The sequence below is a fragment of the Chelonia mydas genome, chromosome 1 (assembly GCF_015237465.2).
Source record: "Chelonia mydas isolate rCheMyd1 chromosome 1, rCheMyd1.pri.v2, whole genome shotgun sequence".
NCBI lineage: Eukaryota > Metazoa > Chordata > Testudines > Cheloniidae > Chelonia > Chelonia mydas.
Window position 1 is genome coordinate 257,930,901 of NC_057849.1, and position 8,936 is coordinate 257,939,836.

Below are 8,936 nucleotides of genomic sequence, written 5' to 3' on the forward strand. Positions count from 1 at the left end.
TCCCTCCTCCACTACGCCTCCCAGGCTACCTTGCCAGTTATCCCCCTATTTGTGTGATGAATTAATAAAGAATGCATGAATGTGAAGCAACAATGACTTTATTGCCTCCGCAAGCGGTGATCAAAGGGGGGAGTGGAGGGTGGTTAACTTACAGGGAAGTAGAGTGAACCAAGGGGGGGGGTGTTTCATCAAGGAGAAACAAACAGAAATTTCGCACCATAGCCTGGCCAGTCATTAAACTGGTTTTCAAAGCTTCTCTGATGCGCACCGCGCCCTCCTGTGCTCTAACCACCCTAGTGTCTGGCTGTGCGTAACCAGTGGCCAGGTGATTTGCCTCAACCTCCCACCCTGCCATAAACGCCTCCCCCTACTCTCACAGATATTGTGGAGCACATAGCAAGCAGTAATAACGGGAATATTGGTTTCGCTGAGGTCTAACCGAGTCAGTAAACTGCGCCAGTGCACTTTTAAATGTCCAAATGCACATTCTACCACCATTCTGCACTTGCTCAGCCTGTAGTTGATCAGCTCCTGACTACTATCCAGGCTGCCTGTGTATGACTTCATGAGCCATGGCATTAAGGGGTAGGCTGGGTCCCCAAGGATAACTATAGGCATTTCAACATCCCCAACAGTTATTTTCTGGTCTGGGAATAAAGTCCCTTCCTACAGCTTTTGAAGCAGACCAGAGTTCCTGAAGATGCGAGCGTCATGTACCTTTCCCGGCCATCCCACGTTGATGTTGGTGAAACGTCCCTTGTGATCCACCAGTGCTTGCAGCACTATTGAAAAGTACCCCTTGCGGTTTATGTACTCGCCAGCTTGGTGCTCCTGTGCCAAGATAGGGATATGGGTTCCGTCTGTGGCCCCACCACAGTTAGGGAATCCCATTGCAGCAAAGCCATCCACTATGACCTGCACATTTCCCAGGGTCACTACCCTTGATATCAGCAGATCTTTGATTGCATTGGCTACTTGCATCACAGCATCCACCAGAGTAGATTTGCCCACTCCAAATTGATTCCCGACTGACCGGTAGCTGTCTGGCATTGCAAGCTTCCATAGGGCTATTGCCACTCGCTTGTGAACTGTGAGGGCTGCTCTCATCTTGGTATTCTTGTGCCTCAGGGCAGGGAAAAGCAAGTCACAAAGTTCCATGAAAGTGCCCTTACGCATGCGAAAGTTTCGCAGCCACTGGGAATCATCCCAGACCCGCAACACTATGCGGTCCCACCAGTCTGTGCTTGTTTCCCGGGCCCAGAGTCAGCATTCCACCGCATGAACCTGCCCCGTTAGCACCATGATGCCCATAGTGCCAGGGCCCGTGCTTTGACAGAAGTTTGTGTCCATGTCCTCAATACTCTCATCACCGTGCTGTTGCCGCCTACTCGCCCATTTTCGCTTTGCCAGGTTCTGGTGCTGCATATGCTGCTGGATAATGTGCGTGGTGTTTAATGTGCTCCTAATTGCCAAAGTGATCTGAGCGGGCTCCATGCTTGCCGTGTTATGGCGTCTGCACAGAAAAAAGGCACGGAACGATTGTCTGCCATTGCTCCGACAGAGGGAGGGGCGACTGACGACATGGCTTACAGTGAATTAAAATCAACCAAGGGGGTGGCTTTACATCAAGGAGAAACAAGAACAACTGTCACACAGAATGGCCCCCTCAAGGATTGAACTCAAAACTCTGGGTTTAGCAGGCCAATGCTGAACCCAATGCTCAACCCGCTGAGCTATCCCTCCACCTGGTATTTCAGACAGGACTGAATCTCCATTAAACTTTTCAAGGTGCCCCTGACAGACCTCACCAAAACGATTGTCAGCCGTTGATTTCACCGAGGGAGGGGGGAGCAAATGAATACAAAACAAATCTGGTCTATTTCCTGTTTTGATCCACTCCATCTGTCTTTTACATCTTTGGCTGGCAGCAGACGGTGCAGTAGGACTGTTAGCCATCCTCATCTCCTGCCTGCTCGGCAAAAGACGGTGCAATAGGACTGCCGGCAGGACTAAAGAGAATGTCCTGGTCAAGTCACTCCTATTTCAGTCCCTGAGCGCATGTTTGCCCAGGCGCTCCTGACCGACCTTACCGAGGTGGCCAGGAGCACCTCGGACACAGTGATGATGGTTTTCAGGCCTATTGCACCGTCTGCTGCCACAAGGCAATGAGCTGCTGCTGTGTAGCAATGCAGTACCACATCTGCCAGGACCCAGGAGACGTAGGGTGACAGTGAGCTGAGCGGGCTCCATGCTTGCTGTGGTATGGTGTCTGCACAGGTAACTCAGGAAAAAAAGCACGAAACGATTGTCTGCCGTTGCTTTCACGGAAGGAGGGAGGGAAGGAGGGCCTGATGACATGTACCCAGAACCACCCGCGACAATGTTTTTGCCCTATCTGGATCTCAACCCAGAATTCCAAAGGGCGGGAGAGACTGCGGGAACTGTGCGATAGCCACCCACAGTGCAACTCCGGAAGTCTATGCTAGCCTCAGTACTGTGGAAGCACTCCGCCGAGTTAATGCATTTAATGCACTTAGAGCATTTTCTGTGGGGACACACACGATCGACTATATAAAAACAATTTCTAAAAAACCAACTTCTATAAAATTCACCTAGTTTTGTAGTGTAGACATACCCTATGGGTCAGTTGCCTCCTGGGCACTCCCTCCTGGCCAGGGGTGCCTGGGCATTGCCCCTGCTAACAATTCCTCCCCTTTTCAGGACTCTCCCATCATTTCCACATCAAAGGGACAGTCTCACCAGCTTCTTATCAGGCTTCAGTCTCCAGGCACTTCTGGCCAGGCTTTTAGTCCTCTTTCATTTTGTTAGTACAGCAAACAAAAATTGAAAACAACACTACTCTGCTAGTGTTGAATTCTGGCCTCAGGGTGTCTCTTCCACAGTTTCCTGCCTCTGGCAGTCTCACCAACTCTCTCAGTGCTCCGGCTGCAGCTTTTCTCTCACTCTCTGGCTTCCTCCTTGTTGCAGCTTCCTGCTGCTCTGATAGTGGGACCACCTGATCCAACCCAGGTGTGGCTCCTTCATAATCAGGGTTGGCTAGCTTTAGGCACTCAAGCCCCTATGGGAGAGGTCCTCTGTTACAGGCTATTCAATCCTTGGCTTCTGTGCTGAGAATTAGTGCCAGTAGTCATGGGGCTTTTGCCATGTGGGCACTTACCGAAGGGCTTGTCTAGAACTGTTAGTGCGTGGCAAGCTGGGCTGTAAATGCACAGCACACTAGGGTGCCACCCACTAACTGTCTGTGTGGACCCGGCTACCATGCGTTGAAAGTTTCCTAGTATACACTAACCTACTCCTGTTTCATTGACTCATTTCACAGTGACTGAACTAGGACATTAGTTGTCTACTGTGGAAAAATTCCTCTCCCATTCTCAGACCTCTGAGCCATCCACCCGCCTTTGATATTTGATTATTTTCCCTTAAAAAATAAATAAATCACAACCTGTATGATACTTGAATGAAAGATCCTCCAATCTATGGTGATATTTGTCTATAATGAGCAATATCATCACCCAGGTAATTTAGTGTGCGGGACAGTCAGCTGCTAGGGAATAGGCTGAAATTATGTCCCCTACAAAGGTACTGGAGGGCAACACAATGTGGGCATTGCACTTCAGGTTTATGTGGCAGCTATCCCACTAGCCCCAACCAGTACTGAGCTCTGCCAATAAGGGTCACTAACCCTCCAGGATTGTCCTGGAGTCTCCAGGAATTAAAGATTGTCATGTGATGAACCTCCAGGAATTAGGGCTGTCAATTAATCACAGTTAACTCACGTGATTAACTCAAAAAGATTAATCACAGTTTTAATTGCACTGTTAAACAGTAGACTATCAATTGAAATTTATTAAAGATTTTTGGATGTTTTTCTAAATTTTTAAATTTATTGATTTCAATTACAACACAGAATACAAAGTGTACAGTGCTCACTTTGCATTTTTATTACAAATATTTGCACTTAAAATGATAAAAGAAATAGTATTTTTCCATTCACCTCATACAAGTACTGTAGTGCAATCTCTTTACTGTGAAAGTGAGAACAGACATTTGCATGGCACTTTTGTAGCCAGCATTGCAAAGTGTTTATGCTCCAGATATGCTAAACATTTGGTTGCCCCTTCATGCCTCTGTCACCATTTCAGAAGACATGCTTCCATGCTGATGATGCTCATTAAAAAAATAATACATTAATTACTTAGTGACTGAACTCCTCGGGGGAGAATTGTATGTCTCCTGCTCTGTTTTACCCGCATTCTGCATATATTTCATGTTATAGCAGTCTCGGATGATGACCCAGCACATGTTTTAAGAACACTTTGACAGCAGATTTGACAAAACTCAAAGAAGATACCAATGTGAGATTTCTAAAGATAGCTACAGCACTCGATCCAAGGGATGAGGTGTGGAGCATGCTCGCAGAAGTCTTAAAAGAGCAACACTCTGATGTGGAAACTACAGAACCGAACTACCAAAAAAGAAAATCAACCTTCTGCATGTGACTCAGATGATGAAATTGAACATGCGTCAATCCTCACTGCTTTGGATCGTTATCGAGCAGAACCTATCATCAGCATGGACGCATGTTCTCTGGAACGGTGGTTGAAGCACGAAGGGACATATGAATCTTTAGCGCATCTGGCACGTAAATGTCTTGCAATGCTGGCTACAACAGTGCCATGTGAACGCCTGTTCTCACTTTCAGGTGACACGGTAAACAAGAAGTGGGCAGCATTATCTCCTGCAAATGTAAACAAACTTGTTTGAGCAATTGGCTGAACGAGAAGTAGGACTGAGTGGACTTATAGGCTCTAAAGTTTTATATTGTTTTGTTTTTGAATGCAGTTTTTTTGTACATAATTCCACGTTTGTAAGTTCAACTTTCATGAAAAAGAGATTGCACTACAGTACTTGTATTAGGTGAATCAAAAAATACTATTTATTTTGTTTTTTACAGTGCAAATATTTGTAATAAATAAATATAAAGTGAACACTGTACACTTTGTATTCTGTGTTGTAATTGAAATCAATATGTTTGAAAATGTAGAAAACATCCAAAAATATTTAAATAAATGGTATTCTATTATTGCTTAACAGTGAGATTAAGCGCGATTAATTTTTTTAATCATGTCATTAATTGCGTTAATTTTTTTTAATTGCTTGACAGCCCTACCAGGAATACATTGAACCCAAATTGGCAACCCTACTGCCAATGCATTTCAAGCCTGAGTTTCAGCTTCCCCTAGTGTTGCAGTCCTGAGGTCCCACGCAGCTCTGCCAAATGCCCCTCACTTCTAATCTCCATCTCTCTCTTACTTCATGAACTACTGCAATTCAGGGGTGCAAGAACTAGGGATGCTGGGAGTGCAGAAGTGGTTTCCATCATATACAGGGTTTACAGTTTTGTTCAATGGCTTTCAGTACCCCTACTATAAAAATTGTCCTAGGACCCCTGCTGCACTAGCTTGGATAAAGTCCACCGTAAAGGGGGAGCTGGGATTTGGCACAAACATTCTTTTTCAAAAGGTTGTGGTGAAATTTAGGTCATTGGCAGAGAAGGTGGCTCTCATCAAAAGTTACAAAAATCCCCAAAGAAGCCAAGTTCAGTCCTGAAGGAAGTAGGCAAAACTCCCCTTGACTTCAATTGACTACCTAGCCCAATTCCTGGTTTAGACAAAGAAAAGAAGAAATATGTGGAAAGGTCATTGCCTGGCCTCCAAGAAACTTTTCTAATGGGAAAGAGGGGCCAACTGCCAGTGCTGAGTTTTTCCATCCTCAGGGCTTGGAGCCTTGATGGCGAACGCTATGAGTCATCTTGATCCACAGGACATGTGGCAGAATGATGCGAAGTCTCGGTGAGGGCAATTGTGACATTCCAAAGCAAATTACAATGCTGCAAAAATCAATTGTCTCAGCTGAAATAAAAATAGCATCTGTTTACTAGAGGAGACAAAACTACTGGATAACCAAGTTGCTTTGAACAGAGTTTTGCCTCACCCACACAGAGGCGGATTGATAGACGAAGAATTAATAATAACTGCACTCAGGACTGTTAGGGGAAATCAACCTAGTTAGCATATGTGACTCCATTTTTGGTTTCCTCTCGGCCATTAACTAGAGGCGAGCACATCACGTACCAAGGGAGGATCCTTCAGGGTGGACAGCTGGACAGTTTCAAGATAAGGGAAACAAAGGAGACAGGAACCAGCCAACATGCCTGAAACAGTTGCTAATTCAGCTTTTTTGCAGGGGGAAGGTGGCTGGGGTGGAAGGGGATTGGTGATAGATAAGGAGAAGGCCTGTTTATTGGTTTAGCCTCCCCCCCCCCCCCCCCCCCCCCCACCGAGGCACACAGGCAGGATGTTTTGCCAACATTATATAATCTTTGTGTAACCTGTAATCGGGGTCCCGTTCTGCTTAACAGACTGGTACCACGCTCGAGCGTAATAAACCGACAAACTTCGAGATGCTCTGCAGTCTGTCTTTATTTGGTTGCCTCAGCCTAGCAACGAACTGCACGTGTCCTAACTGGAATAATTCGTAACAGGAGGCTCTGCTGTACACTTTAAGCCATACCAACATGCAATAAAACTCTATAGAAAAATACCTTCTTAAAATGTGGAATTAATAAAGCAAACTGAGGGGTCTGCTACTGGGAAAAAGGGCCAAGCTCAGAGTAGGAATGGGGTGTAAAGGAAACAAATATGTGTTCAACATTAGTTTTATATGAAAAGCCAACTTTGTGGTGAAAACTGTAAAAGTGGGAGGAAATGTACTAAGATAGATGTCAAGGGAAGAATATTCCACGTTAGGGCCCAGTGCGGTCAAGCCACCATTGCATACAAATTTAAAAGGCAAGATTAACAGGCTTATTACCACACAGCAGGTGGTGTGTGTGATCAGATACCTGGCGGGATGAGGTTTAGGGGAATGGTTTTGCATGTAACTCAAGCCTACACCACTAAGGGCTTTAAAACCCAGGAGTGCCAGTTTAAAATTAAGCTACATCTACGTACAGGATATAAAGAATGCATGGCAGGCGTAATTTGACCCTGGTAGTTCAAACCGGTGAGCAAACGTGCTTCCAGAGGCTGAACAAGTTGTGAATGATGGAGAAGCCCTGCTGAGAGCTCCACTCAGATGGAATTACAATAATAAACTGCACGGGAGCATGAGGGCCTGCAAGGTCATTGCAAGATGATAAAGATGTGGCCAGGACAAACTGTGCATCTGAAATAAACACTTTATTACGATGTCTGACACACAGCTTTCCACGGACAAAGACAGAGCCAGTGTTTTAAACATTATTCACTATCTCAGAGCAAGCCCCCTCAACAGCAGGGGCACAAACAAAGAGAGAACCTTCCTGTTACGATGAGTACCTACTGCCATGATTTTTGATACCCAGGCCTTGAAAACAAGACCGCTCTGATGCATCCTTCTAGTGAAATCAGCCAAGCATTTCTCTAGGGCAGGGACTACATTTTCAGGGTCTATGAAGCATGAAAGACATAGTCTTGGCAAGAGGCCTGTAGCGGGGCAGTTACCCGCTCCGGTCCTGACAGGGCTGAGGCTAGCCCTGGGAGAGGGCTGGGGCTGTGGGGAAAAGCCCAGGCTGATTAAGGGAGCAACCACAGCTGTGGTCAGCTCAATCAGGCCCAGCTGGCCCCTATAAGACGCTGTGAGCCAGGAGCCTAGTTAGTCTCCCTCTGCCTGTAGCGGGAGAAGGGCCTGGCTGCAAGGTGCTGAGCAGGATACTGAGATTAGATTAGGGCAGGGGAAGAGCTGGGAGCTCTGGCCTGGAAAGCCTCAGGCTGTAGGCCTGACTACAGGCCAAATATGTGCAGGGTTGCAGAGGGGTAGCCCATGGGTAGGCAGAGGCAGCAGGTCCAAAACCCCCTTGCCTGCGAGGAGTGGAGTATACACTGCAGTCTATCCCCGATACAAGGGGCTAAGTGGGGACTGGCAGTAGCCCAGAGCGAGGTGAGGTGGGGTGGGGTTAGAGGGTGGGGGTTCCTCTGGGTGGGGAGACCCAGAACCTAAGAGTGTGGGGGTACTGCCAGGGGGGCAGCACTACAGAGAAAGGTGAACCGGGTTCTGGGAGGGACACAGGGGCCGGTGGTAAGGTGGATCACCGGCCTGCAGAGGGTGCTCCGGTGGCTGGATGAGCTGATGACTGCCAGCAGGAGGTGCTGCTGGGTGAGTCCAAACCTTCACAAGGCCTCATTTATATGGTGAACACATGGTGGGGGATAGTACTTATTAGACCTTTGGTGAATAACACATGAATATCTATCACCACAGAACAGCCCCTCTTTTCTGTTAATGGCTCAAACCACTGGATGGCAATTTCAGACACTAGCAACTTCCTTCTTTTGCAGAAGCAATAACCCACAGGCATTTGTTCCACAAATTACTGAGAAGTCTTCTAGCCCTCAAATGGCTAGCTATATGCAATCAAAAACAAATAAAAAAAAAAACATTCTTGTCCCTGACCAGTGTCGTCTCACCTTCAAAGAGAGGTTGTAGCCCGCCTGGAATCAACCCAGGATGTCACTGGGTGTACAAATGCATCTGGAACTGAACAGCCACTACCTGCTCAACTTTTTTTTTTTTTTTTAATCAAGGGGATAAGTTAGACTTGGTGATAACAGGCAAGCATGCCAGTGTCAATGAATGGGTCCCTGAGGAGGGGCAGGCCTCTGCATATTTGAGGATAGTCTGTCTCCTCCCCTCATTAAACAGACATTAATAATGAATGGCCCCCACAGCTACTCCACTTGCCTTAAGCAACCAAGATAGACAAGCTAGAGAACATGAAACAATGGGTGTTACCATACGCACTGTAACGAGAGTGATCACTTAAGGTGAGCTATTACCAGCAGGATGGGGGGGGAACCTTTTGTAGTGATGATCAA